The 27,294-nt window shown below is 47.1% G+C and overlaps 1 pseudogene; it reads left to right on the plus strand.

Annotated features, from left to right (window-relative positions):
• Positions 1–34: 34 nt before the first annotated feature.
• LOC106569559 (NAD-dependent protein deacylase sirtuin-6-like) lies at positions 35–23,358 on the plus strand (annotated as a pseudogene).
• Positions 23,359–27,294: the final 3,936 nt, after the last annotated feature.

The following is a 27,294-nucleotide window of genomic DNA, read 5'->3' on the forward strand; positions in this document are numbered from 1 at the left end:
TTTATTTCAGAGTTTTGGTTAAGGAGCAGTGGTCATGTCTGTAAGCTACGCCGTTGGACTGTCTCCCTATGTGGACACTGTGCATGCGGGCTCCCCGAGGTAAACACTCCGGCTTGCGAGCTAGTTACAATGCTTTTCGAGGATCCCCTCTAGCCGAACGTGTATGTACTACCGTCGCAATATCTTACTACTGCCAATATACACGACATTCAGCTAGTTAGCTACTATCCTAGCTCTGATGCGGCTAGACACCAAAGATAACATGGACGCCAGTGTTTCCCCAAGCATTAGTTTGTTGTTAGGGCCGCGGCCCGCTGTTACTTTTGACATGTTCGGCCGTTCTCCACCCACTGAACCACACTTAAATAGAGGAGTCTAACCTGCCCTGTTCTCCCTTCTTTCGTACTATTTTCCCACCCCCTCCTGCCTTCTCCTCCCCCCATCTTCTCTGCCTTCCCCCCTTCCCTCTCTTCACCACTCTCGCTCCTTCTCCCAGTCGTTTGACAGTAAAGGAGAGTTGAAGAGGAAAGTAGAGGCTCTGGCCCAGCTGATCAGGGAGTCCCAGTACCTGGTGGGCCACTCTGAGGCAGGCATCAACCTCTTCAGGCACACCTGACTTCAGGAAAGACCATAGCTAATTAAACTCAACTCTAGCTGCGACTAGTGGGTTGAACTGGAGCTCTGACGTAAGCACCCAATTGTGCTGTGTAATTACATAGTATTCAACGGGTACTGAAATCTGTAGTTTTTGAAAAAAACATAATTTTATGTGACATCGGAGCTCCAGTCCACCCACACTAGTGAGTTTAGTTGGTTAGTAAGATCATGACCCTGTACCGCTCAACCACTGAGTGCACCTCAACAGGCTAAAGAACACCCCTCCTACCCTTGGATTGCCTTTACAAGTATATTATTATACCAGTAAAGGGCCCCAGTCTGTTCAAATATCCTACTTGGAATTGGATCAGTGATTTTTATTTTATGTTTTTGAAATGGAAGATGGAAGGATGCATTTTCAAACGATTCAAGTAAGGAAATAAATGTGTCAACACCCTCTGATTCGACTGCAGTACCGCTGTTTCAGCAGAGGGCAGTATAGCTCTGTTACCAGAGCACTGACTACTGTAGGCTGGAGCTCTGTGACGTTGACTTCCACACTAATGGTCCAACGTTTTCTTTCATATTACAATTCATTACTCTCATTCTTATGCGCTCTTAGTCTGCTTCACTCATTTTCCCAGTCTCGTGTGAGGAATGTGTGTTGTAAACCATAATATTTCATTTGTAGAGCACATTTACCACGCTCAACATGAGGGACAAGATGAGTCTCAGCGGCAGCTCTCCTCAACTCTAGAGGATGTCACATTCATATTTCAACAATCTGCTTGCCTGCCTCTGTCATACTGGTTTGCATGTCTGTCTGGGAGATATGGCCTGGAATTTAATTCATTGTCCATTACTGAAAAAGCTAGGTGAAAAAAGGGACACGTTCCCCCACTAAAGCCAATTTGCAGACTTCCATTGCTTTTCATGTCCCACAGCCCTTTTCTCCAAAAGATACGTGTGTAATACCAGGCTGACGTACTCCTCTGCCCTAGTGCCTGTCTCACCAAACGGCTGATTAGCTTTGATTTGGTCTTGGGTGAGCAGAGGATGAGTCACTGTGAGAAACGGGGCTGTGTGAGTTAAGAGAGAATGGGAGAGGAGAATGCTAGGACTTACTTCAGTATTCTTAGTAATTCTCGCTCAGCCTTTTGCATAGAAATGAGTCTCTTTCCTTTTGAAGCCCAGATGCCGCTCCTAACTACGGAGATGTCGAGATGGCTTGACAGTCTGTCTTGTGTGTTGTCCTTCTATAACCTTGGACAGACTGAGTGTGTCTGTGTGTATACACCTCTCTGAGGTCCCAAAAGAGTGTGGACCATGGAGGAGAGGGGCGAGTCTCCCCACTTTGACACCACGTTCGAGGAATCCTGGCCCAGCCTCACTCACATGGCCCCGCTGGGGCTGCAGAGAGCCAACTACATCAAATACCTCGTCAGCCAGAATAAGGACCACCTCCCCACCCACTCAGGCCTCCCCAGCTAACACTCCCTTGCAAAAGAGACTGGGTGTTTCTCAATATGCATACTACTTTGCTTCGAGCACGGGAGGGTTCGGAGCGTGAGTCCAAATCAAAGTATGCGAAATTGAGCACAGACAGCACTTCTCGGATGCGTACTCCGCTTGTACACATTTAGAAGCATTCGTCGATGCAAGCTTCAACCAAAAGTATGGACAGAAATATGACGCAACCACATACGAAATGATGCAACATTTAATGAAATCAGTGGCAGCCATTATTTGAGCTGAAGTGAGAGAATTTAAACTCTGACATCGGAATGAAATGTTGCCCGTTCACAACTCATATGTTGCCTGACTGAAAGCGTTAATGAATACGTTCTGTGTTCATTTTGGCATGTTTACCTGCCTACAATACCCAATGTAATGTGCATAGTAAGTCAATAGGGCGAACTGGCTAACTACAACTGTTAGCTAGCTAGCCACGAAGAATTGTTTGCTAGCGACCCACAAAGAATTGACATCTACCTTGCATAACATTAGTTTTAGGTCATTTTTGCCTGTTAAATAGTGTGGTAGCAAGATCATTACGATTCACTGATAGTTATGAAGTAAAACGTTTGCTTGGTGCCTATCTTGTTTCGTCTCTATTGTCATTGTCCTGGCTGGAAGAAGGTTCAGTGAATGGGGAGATGCAGCGTAAGGTAATACAGTAGGGGGAGTGGGAGGTAATACAGAGGGGGAGTGGGAGGTAATACAATAGGGGGAATGGTAGGTAATACAGTGGGGGGAGTGGGAGGTAATACAGTGGGGGGAGTGGGAGGTAATACAGTAGAGGGAGTGGGAGGTAATACAGTAGTGGGAGTGTGAGGTAATACAGTAGGGGGAGTGGGAGGTAATACAGTGGGGGGAGTGGGAGGTAATACAGTGGGGGGAGTGGGAGGTAATACAGTGGGGGGAGTGGGAGGTAATACAGTAGAGGGAGTGGGAGGTAATACAGTAGAGGGAGTGGGAGGTAATACAGTAGGGGGAGTGGGAGGTAATACAGTAGGGGGAGTGGGAGGTTATACAGTAGGGGGAGTGGGAGGTAATACAGTAGGGGGAGTGGGAGGTAATACAGTGGGGGGAGTGGGAGGTAATACAGTGGGGGGAGTGGGAGGTAATACAGTGGGGGGAGTGGGAGGTAATACAGTAGAGGGAGTGGGAGGTAATACAGTGGGGGGAGTGGGAGTTAATACAGTGGGGGGAGGTAATACAGTAGGGGGAGTGGGAGGTAATACAGTAGGGGGAATGGGAGGTAATACAGTGGGGAGAGTGGGAGGTAATACAGTGGGGCGAGTGGGAGGTAATACAGTGGGGGGAGTGGGAGGTAATACAGAGGGGGAGTGGGAGGTAATACAGTGGGGGGAGTGGGAGGTAATACAGTAGGGGGAGTGGGAGGTAATACAGTAGGGGGAGTGGGAGGTAATACAGTGGGGGGAGTGGGAGGTAATACAGTAGGGGGAGTGGGAGGTAATACAGTGGGGGGAGTGGGAGGTAATACAGTAGAGGGAGTGGGAGGTAATACAGTGGGGGGAGTGGGAGTTAATACAGTGGGGGGAGGTAATACAGTAGGGGGAGTGGGAGGTAATACAGTAGGGGGAATGGGAGGTAATACAGTGGGGAGAGTGGGAGGTAATACAGTGGGGCGAGTGGGAGGTAATACAGTGGGGGGAGTGGGAGGTAATACAGAGGGGGAGTGGGAGGTAATACAGTGGGGGGAGTGGGAGGTAATACAGAGGGGGAGTGGGAGGTAATACAGTAGGGGGAGTGGGAGGTAATACAGTGGGGGGAGTGGGAGTTAATACAGTGGGGGGAGGTAATACAGTAGGGGGAGTGGGAGGTAATACAGTAGGGGGAATGGGAGGTAATACAGTGGGGAGAGTGGGAGGTAATACAGTGGGGGGAGTGGGAGGTAATACAGAGGGGGAGTGGGAGGTAATACAATAGGGGGAATGGGAGGTAATACAATAGGGGGAATGGTAGGTAATACAGTAGGGGGAGTGGGAGGTAATACAGTGGGGGGAGTGGGAGGGAATACAGTGGGGGGAGTGGGAGGTAATACAGTAGGGGGAGTGGGAGGTAATACAGTGGGGGGAGTGGGAGGTAATACAGTAGGGGGAGTGGGAGGTAATACAGTGGGGGGAGTGGGAGGTAATACAGTGGGGGGAGTGGGAGGTAATACAGTGGGGGGAGTGGGAGTTAATACAGTGGGGGGAGGTAATACAGTAGGGGGAGTGGAAGGTAATACAGTGGGGGGAGTGGGAGGTAATACAGTGGGGGGAGTGGGAGGTAATACAGTGGGGGGAGTGGGAGGTAATACAGTGGGGGGAGTGGGAGGTAATACAGTGGGGGGAGTGGGAGGTAATACAGTGGGGGGAGTGGGAGGTAATACAGTGGTGGGAGGTAATGCAGTAGGGGGAGTGGAAGGTAATACAGTAGGGGGAGTGGGAGGTAATACAGTGGGGGGAGTGGGAGGTAATACAGTGGGGGGAGTGGGAGGTAATACAGTGGGGGGAGTGGGAGGTAATACAGTGGTGGGAGGTAATGCAGTAGGGGGAGTGGAAGGTAATGCAGTAGGGGGAGTGGGAGGTAATACAGTGGGGGGAGTGGGAGGTAATACAGTGGGGGGAGTGGGAGGTAATACAGTGGGGGGAGTGGGAGTTAATACAGTGGGGGGAGGTAATACAGTAGGGGGAGTGGGAGGTAATACAGTGGTGGGAGTGGGAGGTAATACAGTGGGGGGAGTGGGAGGTAATACAGTGGGGGGAGTGGGAGGTAATACAGTGGGGGGAGTGTGAGGTAATACAGAGGGGGAGTGGGAGGTAATACAATAGGGGGAATGGTAGGTAATACAGTAGGGGGAGTGGGAGGTAATACAGTGGGGGGAGTGTGAGTGCTTCTCAAATGTAATGTTTTATGCGTTCTCCACACTCTCGTCCTCATTAGAACGGACTCGAGATTGCCCTCTGAGAATGAGTGTGTGGCGTGTCTCTAGGCTTTTCCTGGTTGTCTAAAGGAAGAAAAAAAATGGCCAAAAAATGCATGATAACTAGTCTGCATCCTGGGGTGCGGAAGGACCTCCTCTTGTTGATACTGGAACACCATCACTGGAGCTAGGTTTGAATCCGGCTCGAAGGACCATGAAACAAACAGGTAGCTGGAGCGGTTGGCTTCTGAGCCCTCACCCCCTGACCGACTGCTGATATACTTGGTTCTGATTCGCTACAGGCTCTCCGGCTACAACAGTACGGATGCTTCTCAATCCAGGACTTTCATCTTCATCACCACCACACACTATGGTATTCACACACAAACACAAAAATCTTCAGTTTACACAGAATGGACTTGTGGTTCTATAGGGGAAAGGAGACATGTATTGCTACTTTACTACAGTTAATATGTATACAACAGGATCTGTACATAGCCTAGTGGAACGACATTAAATACACACATCTCACCATAGAGAGAGAGGGAGAACTAATTACTTGGACTGGCAAGATTAATAGCCCTCTCTCTCCAGCCTATTGTACATTTATCTGATCTGTCTCTGGTGACAAAGAGTTGTAAATCAGACTTGCTTGAGCTTCAGGACCGTCTTTGAAACTACTATCAGGTTCTAGAAACTTGCCATGGCATAGCACTAGCGCCAACTGAGAATGTTCACTTGGATACATTACAGGATATACATTAGCCATTTCTAAACTAACAGCAGAAATAATCACACAATAATGATATACACAATATGCACCAGCAGTAGGCCATCCAAAATATACAAAGGAATACGATGCAGGATAACAGTAGTACTACAATACAGTTACAAAATGTAGGAAAGGACCTATAAGCAACTATTAAATAGTTAAGCATCGCTAAACACCATAGAACACCCCCAACTCACTTTTGGCTGCACGCACAATCTTCCTAATATAAAGAGTCAACTTGGTCGCTAGCCAGAGCTTGTCTTGTTATGACTACTAAAATGTTATTACCTTGAGTGGGAGGGGTCAAATTTGCATTCGGGCACGCTGATTGGTGGAAACCAGGAGGCTGTGATAGACAGCTGAGAAGGGGAGAAATCACCCTTATGAAACTGTGGGGAAAGTCACATGCACAGGAATGGCCTTTTTTTATTTTCTACACTAGCCCAATGTAGCACTACAATCATTCTCTGAACAGGACCCGCATTTATCAAGCGACTCAGAGTAGAAGTGCAGATCTAGGATCATTTTTGCCTTTTAGATCATGGATAATAGGATTCTAATGACAGGAGGGACCTGATTCTAGTTTATCTCTCCTACACTGAGAGACTGCATTTACACAGGCATCCCAATTCTTATCTTTTGCCGCTAATTGGCCAGTTGACAAATCACCTCACATCTTTCCAATATTTGTGTAAAATCTCAGTATTTGGCTGCCTGTGTAAACACAGCCTTCATTAATAGAGGGCTTGGTCTCTATTGTCAAAAGGATTTACGAAGTCAATGCTCAAGCAGGAGTCTTCAGGTTTCAGAGACTTGTTACACGGACAAAAATATAAGCACAATATGCAACAATTTCTAAGATTTTACTGAGTTACAGTTAATATAAGGAAATTGGTCAATTGAAATAAATGAGGTACCAATCTATGGATTTCACATGACTGGGAATACAGATATGCATCTGTTGGTCACAGATGCCTTAAAAAAAATAAGTTAAATGTAGGGGCGTGTATCAGAAAACCAGTCAGTATCTGGTGCGACCACCATTTGCCTCATGCACAGTGACACGTCTCCTTCACCTAGAATTGATTGTGGCCTGTGGAATGTTGTCCCACTCCTCTTAAATGGCTGTGTGATGTTGCTGGATATTGGCGGGAACTGGAACACGCTGTCATACACATCGATCCAGAGAATCCCAAAAATGCTTAATTGGTGACTGGTGAGTATGCAGGCCATGGAAGAACTGGGACATTTTCAACTTCCAGGAAGTGTACAGATCCTTGAGACATGGAGCCGTGTTTTGTCATGCTGAAACATGAGGTCATGGCGGCGGATTAATGGCACAACAATGGGCCTCAGGATCTTGTCACGGCATCTCTGTGCATTCAAATTGCAATGCAATTGTATTCGTTGTCCGTAGCTTATACCTGCCCATACCATAACCCCATCGCCACCATGGGGCACTCTGGTCAAAATGTTGACATCAGCAAACCGCTGGCCCACACGACGCCATACACGCTGTCTGCCATTTGCCCGGTACTGTTGAAACCAAGATTAATCTGTGAAGAGCACACTTCTCCAGTGGCCATTGAAGATGAGCATTTGCCTCCTGAAGTCTGTTACGACGCCGAACTGCATTCAGGTCAATACCCTGGTGAAGACGACGAGAATGCAGATGAACTTCCCTGAGACAGTTTCTGCCGAAATTCTTCGGTTGTGCAAACCAACAGTTTCATCAGCTGTCTGGGTGGCTGATCTCAGACGATCCCGCAGGTGAAGAAGCCGGATGTGGAGGTCCTGGGCTGGCGTGGTTACACGTGGTCTGTGGTTGTGAGGCCGGTTTGACATACTACCAAATTCACTAAAACAACGTTGGCCTCCAACGTCAGTAGAGAAATGAACATTCAATTCCCTGGCAACAGCACTGGTGGACATTCCTGCAGTCAGCATGCCGATTGCACGCTCCCTCATAACTTGAGACATCTGTGGCATTGTGTTGTGACAAAATCAGCTTCTTGATATGTCACACCTGTCAGGTGGATGGATTATCTTGGCAAAGGAGAAATGCTCGCTAACAGGGATGTAAACACATTTGTGCACAATTTGGGACAAATAAGCTTTCCGTGCGTATGGAACATTTCTGGGATCTTTTATTTCAGCTCATGAAACGGGATCAACACTTTACATGTTGCGTTGATATTTTTGTTCAGTGTAGAATTCATGGAATTGGAACAGCTTGTCACGTCCTGACCAGCAGAGGGCGTAATTGTGTTAGTCTTGGTCAGGATGTGGCAGGGGGTTTGTGTTTGTTAAATGTTGTGTGGGTGATTGGACTCCCAATTGAAGGCAGGTGTGTTGAGTTGCCTTTGATTGGGAGTCCTATATAGGAGTGTGTGTTTTTCTTTGGGGTTGTGGGTAGTTGTTCTTGCACTGCGTTGTATGTGCCTGCAAGACTGTTGCTGTCATCTTTATTGGTTCTGTCCAGTGGATACTTTACTCCTTTTTTTTAAATTAAAAAACATGAGTATCCACATACCTGCTGCGCCTTGGTCCATTCTTGAAGACAGCTGTGACACAGCTACAGCTAGAGAGAAAACATGTTAATTCCCACGTTGTATGGATCCGTTCGGAATGTTCCAAATTGGAACATTAACAATCTATTGTTTGAATAATCTATTTTATTCCTGGAGATGTTACTGAGCAGTGGAAACCATTCAATACTTGAGCACAACAATATCATTATTCCAATCCATATGGTAATGAGTTGAGAAGGAAATGCTAAACTACAGCCTTCTACAGCCTAATTTACGTTCATAGGAATTGTCTTTCAGTAACATACTCATGAAATAATCTCTCTCTCTCTCAGGGATCTGCTGTCTGAGTCGCATGGGAACATGTTTATGGAGGAGTGTGGGAAGTGTGACAGGTGCGTCAGTTCAAACCACTTTTTGTGAATGATATCACACTTGAAGCACTCAACCAAAAGCACAGAAATGTGAATGAAAGTGTACCGAAACACACTTCAGCCTATCTTCATCAAATCAAAACAAGTTTTATTTAAACAGCACATTTCAGACATGGAATGCAACACAATGTGCTTCACAGGAAAAATGTTTTACATTTTTACATTTTACATTTTAGTCATTTAGCAGACGCTCTTATCCAGAGCGACTTACAGTAGTGAATGCATACATTTCATTTCATACATTTTTTTTTTTTTTTCTGTGCTGGCCCCCCGTGGGAATCGAACCCACAACCCTGGCGTTGCAAACACCATGCTCTACCAAGTGAGCTACAGGGAAGGCTAAAAAAAACAAACAATGAAAATAAAAGACGCAAATATTTACTACACAACATAAGAGGATAAAAAATAAAATACCCGAAGGAAAAGCAAAGCTAAAAAGGTGTGTTTTTAAGAGCTCTTTTAAATATGTCCACAGTTTCTTGAACAAAAATGAATATTTTGTGTGCTCTCAAATGGTAAATTCATTCATAACCCTCTGTCTTTGTCACACACACACTCATGTCATATAAAAGCCAGATTGATTAACCCTGTACTTTACATTTATGCTAATTCTACCTTAAATCTGCCGACACGGTTTGCCTAACTCATCTGTCAATCACACAAAAAGAAAGAAGAACTTCTGTCTGTCCATATGTTAACAACCAGAAGGCAACTCGGGCAAGGACGGCTGACTTGAAAGTGGGGCCGCCATTCCAGCAGCATACTAATAAAGTAGTAGGGATGACTTATCTAGCCTTCAGAAACCATCTGTTAATAGGGATGACTTATCTAGCCTTCAGAAACCATCTGTTAATAGGGATGACTTATCTAGCCTTCAGAAACCATCTGTTAATAGGGATGACTTATCTAACCTTCAGAAACCATCTGTTAATAGGGATGACTTATCTAACCTTCAGAAACCATCTGTTAATAGGGATGACTTATCTAGCGGGCATAACAACATCAGCGGAGCACCATCAAACATTTACGGCAACCATCTCACACGCTCTTTAAACTCTCTGAAATGTTTGTTCAGAGATCTGCTTTGATAAGTCACCTGTTAGGTGGCTCTACCCATCAGAGTTGATTATGGCAGGATTATGGGTAATAAAGTTTTGTGTTTCTCTGTCTGTGAAGGCGGGCCGACCTGGCGCTGTCTCTGGCTGCCTCTCTGCAGATTTCTTTTAATTTTTTTCAATTGAACCTTTATTTAACTAGGCAAGTCAGTTAAGAACAAATTCTTATTTACAATGACGGCCTACCCTGGCCAAACCCCAACCCGGGCAATACTGGGCCAATTGTGTGCCGCCCTATGGTACTCCCATTCACGGCCGGTTGTGATACAGATCAAGCCCAGAGGAGACCTACCCCTCCTCACCAAACGCAAAGGGGACAAGATGGTCATCATCAACCTGCAGCCCACCAAACAAGTGAGTCACAGACACATGCGCTTGCTCACACACACACACACACACACACACACACACACACACACACACACACACACACACACACTCACAAAACCTCCAACTTATAAAAAATGAGTCACACACTCATATACTGAATACTTAATCATACGTGATTAACACAAAAATCATGAGCTGTAAACATGAACACAATAGCTTCCAATTTCCGCAAATGATGTTGAAAGAGAATGAGATGTAAATTGTTTCCACAGTTCGACCCAATTAACCCCCGGGTGTTTCAAATCAAATCACATTTTATTTGTCACATGCGCCGAATACAACCGGTGTAGACCTCACAGTGAAACGCTTACTTACAAGCCCGTAACCAACAATGCTTTAAGAAGTTAAGTAAAAAATTTAAAATAAAAGTACCAAATAATTAAACAGCAGCAGTACAATAACAAGCGAGGCTATATACAGGGGGTACCAGTACAGAGTCAATGTGGAGGCTATATACAGGGGGTACCGGTACAGAGTCAATGTGGAGGCTATATACAGGGGGTACCAGTACAGAGTCAATGTGGAGGCTATATACAGGGGGTACCGGTACAGAGTCAATGTGGAGGCTATATACAGGGGGTACCGGTACAGAGTCAATGTGGAGGCTATATACAGGGGGTACCGGTACAGAGTCAATGTGGAGGCTATATACAGGGGGTACCAGTACAGAGTCAATGTGGAGGCCATATACAGGAGGTACCGGTACAGAGTCAATGTGGAGACTATATACAGGGGGTACCAGTACAGAGTCAATGTGGAGGCTATATACAGGGGGTACCGGTACAGAGTCAATGTGGAGGCTATATACAGGGGGTACCGGTACAGAGTCAATGTGGAGGCTATATACAGGGGGTACCGGTACAGAGTCAATGTGGAGGCTATATACAGGGGGTACCGGTACAGAGTCAATGTGGAGGCTATATACAGGGGGTACCGGTACAGAGTCAATGTGGAGGCTATATACAGGGGGTACCAGTACAGAGTCAATGTGGAGGCTATATACAGGGGGTACCGGTACAGAGTCAATGTGGAGGCTATATACAGGGGGTACCAGTACAGAGTCAATGTGGAGGCTATATACAGGGGGTACCGGTACAGAGTCAATGTGGAGGCTATATACAGGTGGTACCGGTACAGAGTCAATGTGGAGGCTATATACAGGAGTACCGGTATAGAGTCAATGTGGAGGCTATATACAGGGGGTACCGGTACAGAGTCAATGTGGAGACTATATACAGGGGGTACCGGTACAGAGTCAATGTGGAGGCTATATACAGGGGGTACCGGTACAGAGTCAATGTGGAGGCTATATACAGGGGGTACCGGTACAGAGTCAATGTGGAGGCTATATACAGGGGGTACGGGTACAGAGTCAATGTGGAGGCTATATACAGGGGGTACCGGTACAGAGTCAATGTGGAGGCTATATACAGGGGGTACTGGTACAGAGTCAATGTGGAGGCTATATACAGGAGTACCGGTATAGAGTCAATGTGGAGGCTATATACAGGGGGTACCGGTACAGAGTCAATGTGGAGACTATATACAGGGGGTACCGGTACAGAGTCAATGTGGAGGCTATATACAGGGGGTACCGGTACAGAGTCAATGTGGAGGCTATATACAGGGGGTACCGGTACAGAGTCAATGTGGAGGCTATATACAGGGGGTACGGGTACAGAGTCAATGTGGAGGCTATATACAGGGGGTACCGGTACAGAGTCAATGTGGAGGCTATATACAGGGGGTACCGGTACAGAGTCAATGTGGAGGCTATATACAGGGGGTACCGGTACAGAGTCAATGTGGAGGCTATATACAGGGGGTACCGGTACAGAGTCAATGTGGAGGCTATATACAGGGGTACCGGTACAGAGTCAATGTGGAGGCTATATACAGGGGGTACCGGTACAGAGTCAATGTGGAGGCTATATACAGGGGGTACCGGTACAGAGTCAATGTGGAGGCTATATACAGGGGGTACTGGTACAGAGTCAATGTGGAGGCTATATACAGGTGGTACCGGTACAGAGTCAATGTGGAGGCTATATACAGGTGGTACCGGTACAGAGCCAATGTGGAGGCTATATACAGGGGTACCGGTACAGAGTCAATGTGGAGGCTATATACAGGGGGTACCGGTACAGAGTCAATGTGGAGGCTATATACAGGGGGTACCGGTACAGATCAATGTGGAGGCTATATACAGGGGGTACCGGGTACAGAGTCAATGTGGAGGCTATATACAGGTGGTACTGGTACAGAGTCAATGTGGAGGCTATATAGAGGTAGTACTGGTACAGAGTCGATGTGGAGGCTATATACAGGTGGTACCGGTACAGAGTTGATGTGGAGGCTATATACAGGGGGTACCGGTACAGAGTCAATGTGGAGGCTCTATACAGGGGGTACCGGTACAGAGTCAATGTGGAGGCTATATACAGGTGGTACCAGGTACAGAGTTGATGTGGAGGCTATATACAGGGGGTACCGGTACAGAGTTGATGTGGAGGCTATATACAGGGGGTACCGGTACAGAGTCAATGTGGAGGCTATATACAGGGGGTACCGGTACAGAGTCAATGTGGAGGCTATATACAGGGGGTACCGGTACAGAGTCAATGTGGAGGCTATATACAGGGGGTACCGGTACAGAGTCAATGTGTAGGCTATATACAAGGGGTACCGGTACAGAGTCAATGTGGAGGCTATATACAGGGGGTACCGTCACAAGTCAATGTGGAGGCTATATACAGGGGGTACCGGTACAGAGTCAATGTGGAGGCTATATACAGGGGGTACCGGTACAGAGTCAATGTGGAGGCTATATACAAGGGGTACCAGTACAGAGTCGATGTGGAGGCTATATACAGGTGGTACCGGTACAGAGTCAATGTGGAGGCTATATACAGGGGGTACCGGTACAGAGTTGATGTGGAGGCTATATACAGGGGGTACCGGTACAGAGTCAATGTGGAGGCTATATACAGGGGGTACCAGTACAGAGTCAATGTGGAGGCTATATACAGGGGGTACCGGTACAGAGTCAATGTGGAGGCTATATACAGGGGGTACCGGTACAGAGTCAATGTGTAGGCTATATACAGGAGTACCGGTATAGAGTCAATGTGGAGGCTATATACAGGGGGTACCGGTACAGAGTCAATGTGGAGACTATATACAGGGGGTACCGGTACAGAGTCAATGTGGAGGCTATGTACAGGGGGTACCGGTACAGAGTCAATGTGGAGGCTATATACAGGGGGTACCGGTACAGAGTCAATGTGGAGGCTATATACAAGGGGTACCGGTACAGAGTCATTGTGGAGGCTATATACAGGGGGTACCGGTACAGAGTCAATGTGGAGGCTATATACAGGGGGTACCGGTACAGAGTCAATGTGGAGGCTATATACAAGGGGTACCGGTACAGAGTCAATGTGGAGGCTATATACAGTTGGTACCGGTACAGAGTCAATGTGGAGGCTATATACAGGGGGTACCGGCACAGAGTCAATGTGGAGGCTATATACAGGGGGTACCGGTACAGAGTCAATGTGGAGGCTATATACAGGGGGTACCGGTACAGAGTCAATGTGGAGGCTATATACAAGGGGTACCGGTACAGAGTCAATGTGGAGGCTATATACAGGTGGTACCGGTACAGAGTCAATGTGGAGGCTATATACAGGGGGTACCGGTACAGAGTTGATGTGGAGGCTATATACAGGGGGTACCGGTACAGAGTCAATGTGGAGGCTATATACAGGTGGTACCGGTACAGAGTCAATGTGGAGGCTATATACAGGTGGTACCGGTTCAGAGTCAATGTGGAGGCTATATACAGGGGTACCGGTACAGAGTCAATGTGGAGGCTATATACAGGGGGTACCGGTATAGAGTCAATGTGGAGGCTATATACAGGGGGTACCGGTACAGAGTCAATGTGGAGGCTATATACAGGGGGTACTGGTACAGAGTCAATGTGGAGACTATATACAGGGGGTACCGGTACAGAGTCAATGTGGAGGCTATATACAGGGGGTACCGGTACAGAGTCAATGTGGAGGCTATATACAGGTGGTACCGGTACAGAGTCAATGTGGAGGCTATATACAGGAGTACCGGTATAGAGTCAATGTGGAGGCTATATACAGGGGGTACCGGTACAGAGTCAATGTGGAGACTATATACAGGGGGTACCGGTACAGAGTCAATGTGGAGGCTATATACAGGGGGTACCGGTACAGAGTCAATGTGGAGGCTATATACAGGGGGTACCGGTACAGAGTCAATGTGGAGGCTATATACAGGGGGTACGGGTACAGAGTCAATGTGGAGGCTATATACAGGGGGTACCGGTACAGAGTCAATGTGGAGGCTATATACAGGGGGTACTGGTACAGAGTCAATGTGGAGGCTATATACAGGAGTACCGGTATAGAGTCAATGTGGAGGCTATATACAGGGGGTACCGGTACAGAGTCAATGTGGAGGCTATATACAGGGGGTACCGGTACAGAGTCAATGTGGAGACTATATACAGGGGGTACCGGTACAGAGTCAATGTGGAGGCTATATACAGGGGGTACCGGTACAGAGTCAATGTGGAGGCTATATACAGGGGGTACCGGTACAGAGTCAATGTGGAGGCTATATACAGGGGGTACGGGTACAGAGTCAATGTGGAGGCTATATACAGGGGGTACCGGTACAGAGTCAATGTGGAGGCTATATACAGGGGGTACCGGTACAGAGTCAATGTGGAGGCTATATACAGGGGGTACCGGTACAGAGTCAATGTGGAGGCTATATACAGGGGGTACCGGTACAGAGTCAATGTGGAGGCTATATACAGGGGTACCGGTACAGAGTCAATGTGGAGGCTATATACAGGGGGTTACCGGTACAGAGTCAATGTGGAGGCTATATACAGGGGGTACCGGTACAGAGTCAATGTGGAGGCTATATACAGGGGGTACTGGTACAGAGTCAATGTGGAGGCTATATACAGGTGGTACCGGTACAGAGTCAATGTGGAGGCTATATACAGGTGGTACCGGTACAGAGCCAATGTGGAGGCTATATACAGGGGTACCGGTACAGAGTCAATGTGGAGGCTATATACAGGGGGTACCGGTACAGAGTCAATGTGGAGGCTATATACAGGGGGTACCGGTACAGATCAATGTGGAGGCTATATACAGGGGGTACCGGGTACAGAGTCAATGTGGAGGCTATATACAGGTGGTACTGGTACAGAGTCAATGTGGAGGCTATATAGAGGTAGTACTGGTACAGAGTCGATGTGGAGGCTATATACAGGTGGTACCGGTACAGAGTTGATGTGGAGGCTATATACAGGGGGTACCGGTACAGAGTCAATGTGGAGGCTATATACAGGGGGTACCGGTACAGAGTCAATGTGGAGGCTATATACAGGTGGTACCAGGTACAGAGTTGATGTGGAGGCTATATACAGGGGGTACCGGTACAGAGTCGATGTGGAGGCTATATACAGGGGGTACCGGTACAGAGTCAATGTGGAGGCTATATACAGGGGGTACCGGTACAGAGTCAATGTGGAGGCTATATACAGGGGGTACCGGTACAGAGTCAATGTGTAGGCTATATACAAGGGGTACCGGTACAGAGTCAATGTGGAGGCTATATACAGGGGGTACCGTCACAAGTCAATGTGGAGGCTATATACAGGGGGTACCGGTACAGAGTCAATGTGGAGGCTATATACAGGGGGTACCGGTACAGAGTCAATGTGGAGGCTATATACAAGGGGTACCAGTACAGAGTCAATGTGGAGGCTATATACAGGTGGTACCGGTACAGAGTCAATGTGGAGGCTATATACAGGGGGTACCGGTACAGAGTTGATGTGGAGGCTATATACAGGGGGTACCGGTACAGAGTCAATGTGGAGGCTATATACAGGGGGTACCAGTACAGAGTCAATGTGGAGGCTATATACAGGGGGTACCGGTACAGAGTCAATGTGGAGGCTATATACAGGGGGTACCGGTACAGAGTCAATGTGTAGGCTATATACAGGAGTACCGGTATAGAGTCAATGTGGAGGCTATATACAGGGGGTACCGGTACAGAGTCAATGTGGAGACTATATACAGGGGGTACCGGTACAGAGTCAATGTGGAGGCTATGTACAGGGGGTACCGGTACAGAGTCAATGTGGAGGCTATATACAGGGGGTACCGGTACAGAGTCAATGTGGAGGCTATATACAAGGGGTACCGGTACAGAGTCATTGTGGAGGCTATATACAGGGGGTACCGGTACAGAGTCAATGTGGAGGCTATATACAGGGGGTACCGGTACAGAGTCAATGTGGAGGCTATATACAAGGGGTACCGGTACAGAGTCAATGTGGAGGCTATATACAGTTGGTACCGGTACAGAGTCAATGTGGAGGCTATATACAGGGGGTACCGGCACAGAGTCAATGTGGAGGCTATATACAGGGGGTACCGGTACAGAGTCAATGTGGAGGCTATATACAGGGGGTACCGGTACAGAGTCAATGTGGAGGCTATATACAAGGGGTACCGGTACAGAGTCAATGTGGAGGCTATATACAGGTGGTACCGGTACAGAGTCAATGTGGAGGCTATATACAGGGGGTACCGGTACAGAGTTGATGTGGAGGCTATATACAGGGGGTACCGGTACAGAGTCAATGTGGAGGCTATATACAGGTGGTACCGGTACAGAGTCAATGTGGAGGCTATATACAGGTGGTACCGGTTCAGAGTCAATGTGGAGGCTATATACAGGGGTACCGGTACAGAGTCAATGTGGAGGCTATATACAGGGGGTACCGGTATAGAGTCAATGTGGAGGCTATATACAGGGGGTACCGGTACAGAGTCAATGTGTAGGCTATATACAAGGGGTACCGGTACAGAGTCAATGTGGAGGCTATATACAGGGGGTACCGTCACAAGTCAATGTGGAGGCTATATACAGGGGGTACCGGTACAGAGTCAATGTGGAGGCTATATACAGGGGGTACCGGTACAGAGTCAATGTGGAGGCTATATACAAGGGGTACCAGTACAGAGTCGATGTGGAGGCTATATACAGGTGGTACCGGTACAGAGTCAATGTGGAGGCTATATACAGGGGGTACCGGTACAGAGTTGATGTGGAGGCTATATACAGGGGGTACCGGTACAGAGTCAATGTGGAGGCTATATACAGGGGGTACCAGTACAGAGTCAATGTGGAGGCTATATACAGGGGGTACCGGTACAGAGTCAATGTGGAGGCTATATACAGGGGGTACCGGTACAGAGTCAATGTGTAGGCTATATACAGGAGTACCGGTATAGAGTCAATGTGGAGGCTATATACAGGGGGTACCGGTACAGAGTCAATGTGGAGACTATATACAGGGGGTACCGGTACAGAGTCAATGTGGAGGCTATGTACAGGGGGTACCGGTACAGAGTCAATGTGGAGGCTATATACAGGGGGTACCGGTACAGAGTCAATGTGGAGGCTATATACAAGGGGTACCGGTACAGAGTCATTGTGGAGGCTATATACAGGGGGTACCGGTACAGAGTCAATGTGGAGGCTATATACAGGGGGTACCGGTACAGAGTCAATGTGGAGGCTATATACAAGGGGTACCGGTACAGAGTCAATGTGGAGGCTATATACAGTTGGTACCGGTACAGAGTCAATGTGGAGGCTATATACAGGGGGTACCGGCACAGAGTCAATGTGGAGGCTATATACAGGGGGTACCGGTACAGAGTCAATGTGGAGGCTATATACAGGGGGTACCGGTACAGAGTCAATGTGGAGGCTATATACAAGGGGTACCGGTACAGAGTCAATGTGGAGGCTATATACAGGTGGTACCGGTACAGAGTCAATGTGGAGGCTATATACAGGGGGTACCGGTACAGAGTTGATGTGGAGGCTATATACAGGGGGTACCGGTACAGAGTCAATGTGGAGGCTATATACAGGTGGTACCGGTACAGAGTCAATGTGGAGGCTATATACAGGTGGTACCGGTTCAGAGTCAATGTGGAGGCTATATACAGGGGTACCGGTACAGAGTCAATGTGGAGGCTATATACAGGGGGTACCGGTATAGAGTCAATGTGGAGGCTATATACAGGGGGTACCGGTACAGAGTCAATGTGGAGGCTATATACAGGGGGTACTGGTACAGAGTCAATGTGGAGACTATATACAGGGGGTACCGGTACAGAGTCAATGTGGAGGCTATATACAGGGGGTACCGGTACAGAGTCAATGTGGAGGCTATATACAGGTGGTACCGGTACAGAGTCAATGTGGAGGCTATATACAGGAGTACCGGTATAGAGTCAATGTGGAGGCTATATACAGGGGGTACCGGTACAGAGTCAATGTGGAGACTATATACAGGGGGTACCGGTACAGAGTCAATGTGGAGGCTATATACAGGGGGTACCGGTACAGAGTCAATGTGGAGGCTATATACAGGGGGTACCGGTACAGAGTCAATGTGGAGGCTATATACAGGGGGTACGGGTACAGAGTCAATGTGGAGGCTATATACAGGGGGTACCGGTACAGAGTCAATGTGGAGGCTATATACAGGGGGTACTGGTACAGAGTCAATGTGGAGGCTATATACAGGAGTACCGGTATAGAGTCAATGTGGAGGCTATATACAGGGGGTACCGGTACAGAGTCAATGTGGAGGCTATATACAGGGGGTACCGGTACAGAGTCAATGTGGAGACTATATACAGGGGGTACCGGTACAGAGTCAATGTGGAGGCTATATACAGGGGGTACCGGTACAGAGTCAATGTGGAGGCTATATACAGGGGGTACCGGTACAGAGTCAATGTGGAGGCTATATACAGGGGGTACGGGTACAGAGTCAATGTGGAGGCTATATACAGGGGGTACCGGTACAGAGTCAATGTGGAGGCTATATACAGGGGGTACCGGTACAGAGTCAATGTGGAGGCTATATACAGGGGGTACCGGTACAGAGTCAATGTGGAGGCTATATACAGGGGGTACCGGTACAGAGTCAATGTGGAGGCTATATACAGGGGTACCGGTACAGAGTCAATGTGGAGGCTATATACAGGGGGTTACCGGTACAGAGTCAATGTGGAGGCTATATACAGGGGGTACCGGTACAGAGTCAATGTGGAGGCTATATACAGGGGGTACTGGTACAGAGTCAATGTGGAGGCTATATACAGGTGGTACCGGTACAGAGTCAATGTGGAGGCTATATACAGGTGGTACCGGTACAGAGCCAATGTGGAGGCTATATACAGGGGTACCGGTACAGAGTCAATGTGGAGGCTATATACAGGGGGTACCGGTACAGAGTCAATGTGGAGGCTATATACAGGGGGTACCGGTACAGATCAATGTGGAGGCTATATACAGGGGGTACCGGGTACAGAGTCAATGTGGAGGCTATATACAGGTGGTACTGGTACAGAGTCAATGTGGAGGCTATATAGAGGTAGTACTGGTACAGAGTCGATGTGGAGGCTATATACAGGTGGTACCGGTACAGAGTTGATGTGGAGGCTATATACAGGGGGTACCGGTACAGAGTCAATGTGGAGGCTATATACAGGGGGTACCGGTACAGAGTCAATGTGGAGGCTATATACAGGTGGTACCAGGTACAGAGTTGATGTGGAGGCTATATACAGGGGGTACCGGTACAGAGTCGATGTGGAGGCTATATACAGGGGGTACCGGTACAGAGTCAATGTGGAGGCTATATACAGGGGGTACCGGTACAGAGTCAATGTGGAGGCTATATACAGGGGGTACCGGTACAGAGTCAATGTGTAGGCTATATACAAGGGGTACCGGTACAGAGTCAATGTGGAGGCTATATACAGGGGGTACCGTCACAAGTCAATGTGGAGGCTATATACAGGGGGTACCGGTACAGAGTCAATGTGGAGGCTATATACAGGGGGTACCGGTACAGAGTCAATGTGGAGGCTATATACAAGGGGTACCAGTACAGAGTCAATGTGGAGGCTATATACAGGTGGTACCGGTACAGAGTCAATGTGGAGGCTATATACAGGGGGTACCGGTACAGAGTTGATGTGGAGGCTATATACAGGGGGTACCGGTACAGAGTCAATGTGGAGGCTATATACAGGGGGTACCAGTACAGAGTCAATGTGGAGGCTATATACAGGGGGTACCGGTACAGAGTCAATGTGGAGGCTATATACAGGGGGTACCGGTACAGAGTCAATGTGTAGGCTATATACAGGAGTACCGGTATAGAGTCAATGTGGAGGCTATATACAGGGGGTACCGGTACAGAGTCAATGTGGAGACTATATACAGGGGGTACCGGTACAGAGTCAATGTGGAGGCTATGTACAGGGGGTACCGGTACAGAGTCAATGTGGAGGCTATATACAGGGGGTACCGGTACAGAGTCAATGTGGAGGCTATATACAAGGGGTACCGGTACAGAGTCATTGTGGAGGCTATATACAGGGGGTACCGGTACAGAGTCAATGTGGAGGCTATATACAGGGGGTACCGGTACAGAGTCAATGTGGAGGCTATATACAAGGGGTACCGGTACAGAGTCAATGTGGAGGCTATATACAGTTGGTACCGGTACAGAGTCAATGTGGAGGCTATATACAGGGGGTACCGGCACAGAGTCAATGTGGAGGCTATATACAGGGGGTACCGGTACAGAGTCAATGTGGAGGCTATATACAGGGGGTACCGGTACAGAGTCAATGTGGAGGCTATATACAAGGGGTACCGGTACAGAGTCAATGTGGAGGCTATATACAGGTGGTACCGGTACAGAGTCAATGTGGAGGCTATATACAGGGGGTACCGGTACAGAGTTGATGTGGAGGCTATATACAGGGGGTACCGGTACAGAGTCAATGTGGAGGCTATATACAGGTGGTACCGGTACAGAGTCAATGTGGAGGCTATATACAGGTGGTACCGGTTCAGAGTCAATGTGGAGGCTATATACAGGGGTACCGGTACAGAGTCAATGTGGAGGCTATATACAGGGGGTACCGGTATAGAGTCAATGTGGAGGCTATATACAGGGGGTACCGGTACAGAGTCAATGTGGAGGCTATATACAGGGGGTACTGGTACAGAGTCAATGTGGAGGCTATATACAGGGGGTACTGGTACAGATCAATGTGGAGGCTATATACAGGGGGTACTGGTACAGAGTCAATGTGGAGGCTATATACAGGTGGTACTGGTACAGAGTCAATGTGGAGGCTATATAGACGTAGTACTGGTACAGAGTCGATGTGCAGGCTATATACAGGGGGTACCGGTACAGAGTTGATGTGGAGGCTATATACAGGGGGTACCGGTACAGAGTCAATGTGGAGGCTATATACAGGGGGTACTGGTACAGATCAATGTGCGGGGGCACAGGTTAGTCGAGGTAATTGAGGTAATATGTACATGTAGGTAGATTTAAAGTGACTATCCATAGATAATAACCAGAGAGTAGCAGCAGCGTAAAAGAGGGGGTGGGGGGTAGCCCTTTGATTAGCTGTTCAGGAGTCTTATGGCTTGGGGGTAGAAGCTGTTAAGAAGCCTTTTAGATCTAGACTTGGCGCTCTGTACCACTTGCCGTGTGGTAGCAGAGAGAACAGTCTATGACTAGGGTGGCAGGAGTCTTTGACAATTTTTAGGACCTTCCTCTGACACCGCCTGGTATGGAGGTCCTGGATGGCAGGAAGCTTGACCCCACTGATGTACTGGGCCATACCCACTACTCTCTGTATTGCGTTGTGGTCGGAGGACGAGCAGTTCCCATACCAGGCAGTGATGCAACCGGTCAGGATGCTCTCGATGGTGCAGCTGTAGAATCTTTTGAGGATCTGAGGACCCATGCCAAATCTTTTCAGTCTCCTGAGGGGGAATAGGCTTTGTTGTGCCCTCTTCACGACTGTCTTGATGAGTTTGGACCATGATAGTTTAGATCCTATTATCTTCAGAACTCTCCTATTGTCACATAGAACTGTGTAATTCTAGGGTCTGGTGTTCTAGAGGAGGGCTGTAGGGACCATGATAGAATTAGAAACCAGCTGCATGAATAATTCCGCCACAGTGGTCAGTGACTCACTGAGAGATAGATAGACCTGCACATGATTAATGACTTTACACATTCTCACAGCTAATGCCATGGCAGGACCTTTAGAAAGTTTGAAGGCGATTCATCCATAAGGAGTAAAAAGGCCTAAGTAAGTAGTACGTTTAGAATGTTTACATACTCTTTAGAATGTTTACATACTCTTTAGAATGTTTACATACTCTTTAGAATGTTTACATACTCTTTAGAATGTTTACATACTCTTTAGAATGTTACATACTCTTTAGAATGTTTAAATACTGTTTAAAATGTTTACATACTGAACGTCTGCAGAAGCAGTATCGTCTTGATGTCTGCCCATGTCTGGGTGGTTTCACCTTTGAAGGTGGACAAGTAAAATTTTCGCAGGTGAATTATCTTATTTTAAAGCCAGTAGTTTTTCTGGGTTTACATGGTAAGTATAAACTCCTGACCTTTCTATAATGTGTGATGCCAGTCCAATCAATCTGGGGAGGCTTCAGCCATTTTGTTCACATCTAGCCTGTTCTTTCAGTTCTGCTAACTCTGAGGTGGTAGGAACTAGCTTGTTGTTTCTGTTCGAGGTCTCATTCTCATGTTTGTTTCTGTCTGGCAGGACAAGAACGCACACCTGCGTATTAAGGGTTACGTGGACGAGGTCATGAATCAGCTGATGGAGCTGCTGGGAATGGACATTCCCAAAGGAATCTCACCTTCTGCGAGAGCTTCACCCCTGACCAGAAACCACTTCCTGCCATCGCTGCACAGAAGGAAGTGAAGAAGGGGGTGAAGAAAGAGGGTAAAAGGGAGGGGAGGAAAAGACTGGCAGAACCAAAGAAGGAGGAGGATGAGAATGACCTCCAGGCCTGTAATAAGCCCTGGTCCAGTCCAAACACAGAACCAGGATCAACCCAGAGGGGGAGGAGACTGGAATGAGAGGGCCAGCTACCCAGCCCTCTACCTCTAACAGCGCAGACAGCCCCCCATAGCAAAGATACAACCATTAGTGTCTTAGTAGTGTTCCCCAACCCCTCAGTTGATATACATACTGATCCAGAACAGTGGTTGCCGTAGCCGGCTGCCTGGGACCAATGCAAAGACCTCTGTTTAGGTGAGAATGTTTACCTCTGACAGAACATACAGTAGGGATGGACGATTAAGTACAAGTAAGAGACTAGAACCAGCAGGATCGTGACTCTCTAGTGGACATTTCTCAGAAATACAGATCTAGGAAAGGGAAAGAAGCACCTTGAATTTAATAGGAATCTGACCATGAAAGACAAGTTCACTAGCCAGAGCAAGGCCACCCAACAAAGACAAGTTCACTAGCCAGAGCAAGGCCACCCAACAAAGACAAGTTCACTAGCCAGAGCAAGGCCACCCCACAAAGACAAGTTCACTAGCCAGAGCAAGGCCACCCAACAAAGACAAGTTCACTAGCCAGAGCAAGGCCACCCAACAAAGACAAGTTCACTAGCCAGAGCAAGGCCACCCCACAAAGACAAGTTCACTAGCCAGAGCAAGGCCACCCAACAAAGACAAGTTCACTAGCCAGAGCAAGGCCACCCAACAAAGACAAGTTCACTAGCCAGAGCAAGGCCACCCAACAAAGACAAGTTCACTAGCCAGAGCAAGGCCACCCAACAAAGACAAGTTCACTAGCCAGAGCAAGGCCACCCAACACCACACATCAACAATACTGAAAACGTTTACATGCATGACTGTAAGCCTCTATAGACAAAAGTGTCCACTAAATTACAAATATAATATTATTCAGAGTAATGACACTTCATTGGGGTGACGGTCATAACACTGGGATTTCTAATGCAGCCATTCTAGAATTTTTCTTTCCCTCGCAAATGGGTAACTCCTATCTTTGCCAATAAGTAACTCAAAATGTACTGTCATCGTTGCATACTTTCTGCTCCCTGTCAAGCCCACTGTCCTAGTTTACTTTCTCTTGAACTTGTTATTTATTTTTAGGAATGATGTTTGTTGTAACCTGTACATTGTTTTTAATGAACACTGAATCTAACAGGTCGTTGCAAGTTTCTTTATCTCTGCCAGTTTTTTGGGGGCATAAGTGGTAGTGTCTGTGCTTGGTCCATTATGTTCAAGTGTTCTGCAAGCCCAGTACCCTTGTGGTAAATGCATGTTCAGATTTACATTTTAGTCATTTAGCAGACACTCTTACCCAGAGCCACTAGGGTTAAGTGCCTTGCTCAAGAGCACATCGACTGGTTTTTCACCTAGTCATCTCGGGGATTTGAACCAACGACCTTTCGGTTACTGGCCCAATGCTCTTAACCACTAGGCTACCTGCCACCCCAGATTTAGGGGTAGTGTCTAGAACAGGCCTGGGCAAAGGCCGGCCCGACCTGATTCAACATGGCCCGCTGAATCATGCTCAGATCACATAAAGAATTTGCGAAGTTTTGAAAAGGTATTTGTTATTCATATTAAAGGCCTGTGTGGCTCAGTTGGTAGAGCATGGTGTTTGCAACGCCAGGGTTGTGGGTTCGATTCCCACGGGGGACCAGTACGGGGAAAAAATGTATGAAATGTATTCACTACTGTAAGTCGCTCTGGATAAGAGCGTCTGCTAAATGACTAAAATGTAAAATTAAAAGCCCAATGAATACTCGCCTTTGTTTAATGATTTAACTCCCACCGCTTGTGGGCCATTTATTTTTTAGGCACGTATAAATAAATCACAGTTACAAATTGTAGCTAGAAAATGCGCAAATATTTGTTTTTCAAAGTTTACAAAAAAAGGAAAGTAGACAATGAATGTAGGGTGTTCCAGCAAGAGTGGACATCGAAATATTTCTTCATTGAGGTATCAGGGAAAGCTGTGTGCTTTGAAAGTCTACAACTTTTCCCGAAATTTCCAGACGAAGCATGCAGAGAAATATAGGAATATGTCTTCTGAGCAGAGGGCAAGTGCATCAAAAGAGTTGCTTTCTCCGTTGTAAAAGCAGCAATGACTTTTCACAAAACTGCATTCAGCAAACAACGGAATTGTGAGAGCTAGCTATGTACTGTCCCACAAAATTGCTCAACATAGCAAGCCATTCGCTGAGGGCGAATTCATTGAGGAATGTTTCATTGACTCTGCAGCAATACTTTGCCCCGACAAGAAAGAGCTGTTTGAAAATGTTTCCCTGTCAAGGTGAACAGTGACACGGCGTGTTGAGGACATTGCAGAGAATATGGAACAACAGTTGAAAGACAAGGTAAAGGATTTCACCTATTTCTCCTTGGCCCTGGATGAGAGCAGCGACACGGCACAGTTGTTGATATTCTTACGAGGCATAACCCCAGACTTTGAAATTACAGAGGAGCTTCAGTGCATTCAATGAACAACACAACCACGGGGAAATATTTATTGGAGGAGGTTAATAAGTGTGTGGCAAAGCTGAGTTTTGAAAAGTTATCCAGTGTGACCACTGATGGGTGCCCAAACTTGACAGGAAAGAACGTTTGCCTTTTGAAAAGGATACAAGATCAAGTAGCTGACCTGAACCCAGATCAGAAAAGTATTTTCCTGCATTGCATTATTCATCAGGAAGTGCTCTGTAAATGTGTGGATACAGTCACTAAAGTGGTAAACTTCATAAGAGCAAACTCTTTGAAGCACAGGCAGTTTGTCTCACTGTTGGAAGAGACAGTCGGGTCATGCAGAGCTCCCCTACCACACACAGATGGCTGAGTTTGGGGAAGGTGCTTAAAAGGGTGTGGGACCTGAAGTCAGAGATTGCTGGGTTTTTTTAAATGAAAGGAAAATATGTGGATTTCCCTCAACTGCAAGATAAAGAATGGTTGGCTGATTTTGCCTTCACTGTGAACATCATGGCCCTCATGAATGAACTGAATTACAAACTACAAGGGAAGGGCCTTTTTGCACATCAGATGTCCATCCTTGTCAAAGCCTTCAAGGGAAAATTACTCCTCCTGACCCGCCAAGTAGAACCCAACAATCTCACCCACCTTCCGACACTACTAGTCTGTTCCCTATCAGATGACCAGCGGGAGAAGTATACATCGCTGCTGCGTGCTTTGAACGGTGGGTTTTCTCATCGTTTTGAGGATTTCAAAGTGTTGGAAAATGACATGCTGTTGGTTTCCTCTCCTTTCACCTTCAATGTGGATAACGCTCCCACTGACCTGCAACTTATCGATCTTCAGTCTGATGCAGGGATTGGAGAACTATTCAAAACAATGTCACTGACGAGGTTCTATGCATCTCTCGATGATCAAAACTTTCCAAAGATTAGGAGTCAGGCTCAGAAGATGTTTGTACTGTTTGGGTCAACCTATGTATGTGAACAGACATTTTCAGTGATGAAATATAACAAGTCAAGGCACAGATCATCTCTTACTGACTCTCAGAAATCTTGTGCATAGCGACATCAGAAACTATACCTGACTTCACTGCTCTAGTCAATGTCCATCAGAGACTTCACTCCTCACACTGATTGAGTAGTTTAAATGTAATGTTGAGCTCTCTGTCTTTCTTGTGTTTTTGTGCATACCCGTTAACAAGAGTTCTGTCCGTGGTGCTGAATGCAGTGTACTTTTCCCTGTGTAGTTCATTGCATGTTTAATAATGAAAATACCTACCAAAAGGAGAACATGGATGTGGTTTATTTCTGTGCATGTTAAAAAAGTAAAATAAGTAGCATATCTGGACGTGATTTACAGTAGATATATCTGTCAACACAGTCATACACATGATGTATAATCCTGTAATATGATTCTGGCCCGTGATGGCAAAAATATATTCTAATGTGGCCCTCCATGGAAAATAATTGCCCAGGCCTGGGTTTGGAGACTAGATGAACCATATTGGGTAGGGAGTAGGGGCTCCCC

This window comes from Salmo salar, chromosome 14 (assembly GCF_965601325.2).
Source record: "Salmo salar chromosome 14, fSalSal1, whole genome shotgun sequence".
Taxonomy (NCBI): domain Eukaryota; kingdom Metazoa; phylum Chordata; class Actinopteri; order Salmoniformes; family Salmonidae; genus Salmo; species Salmo salar.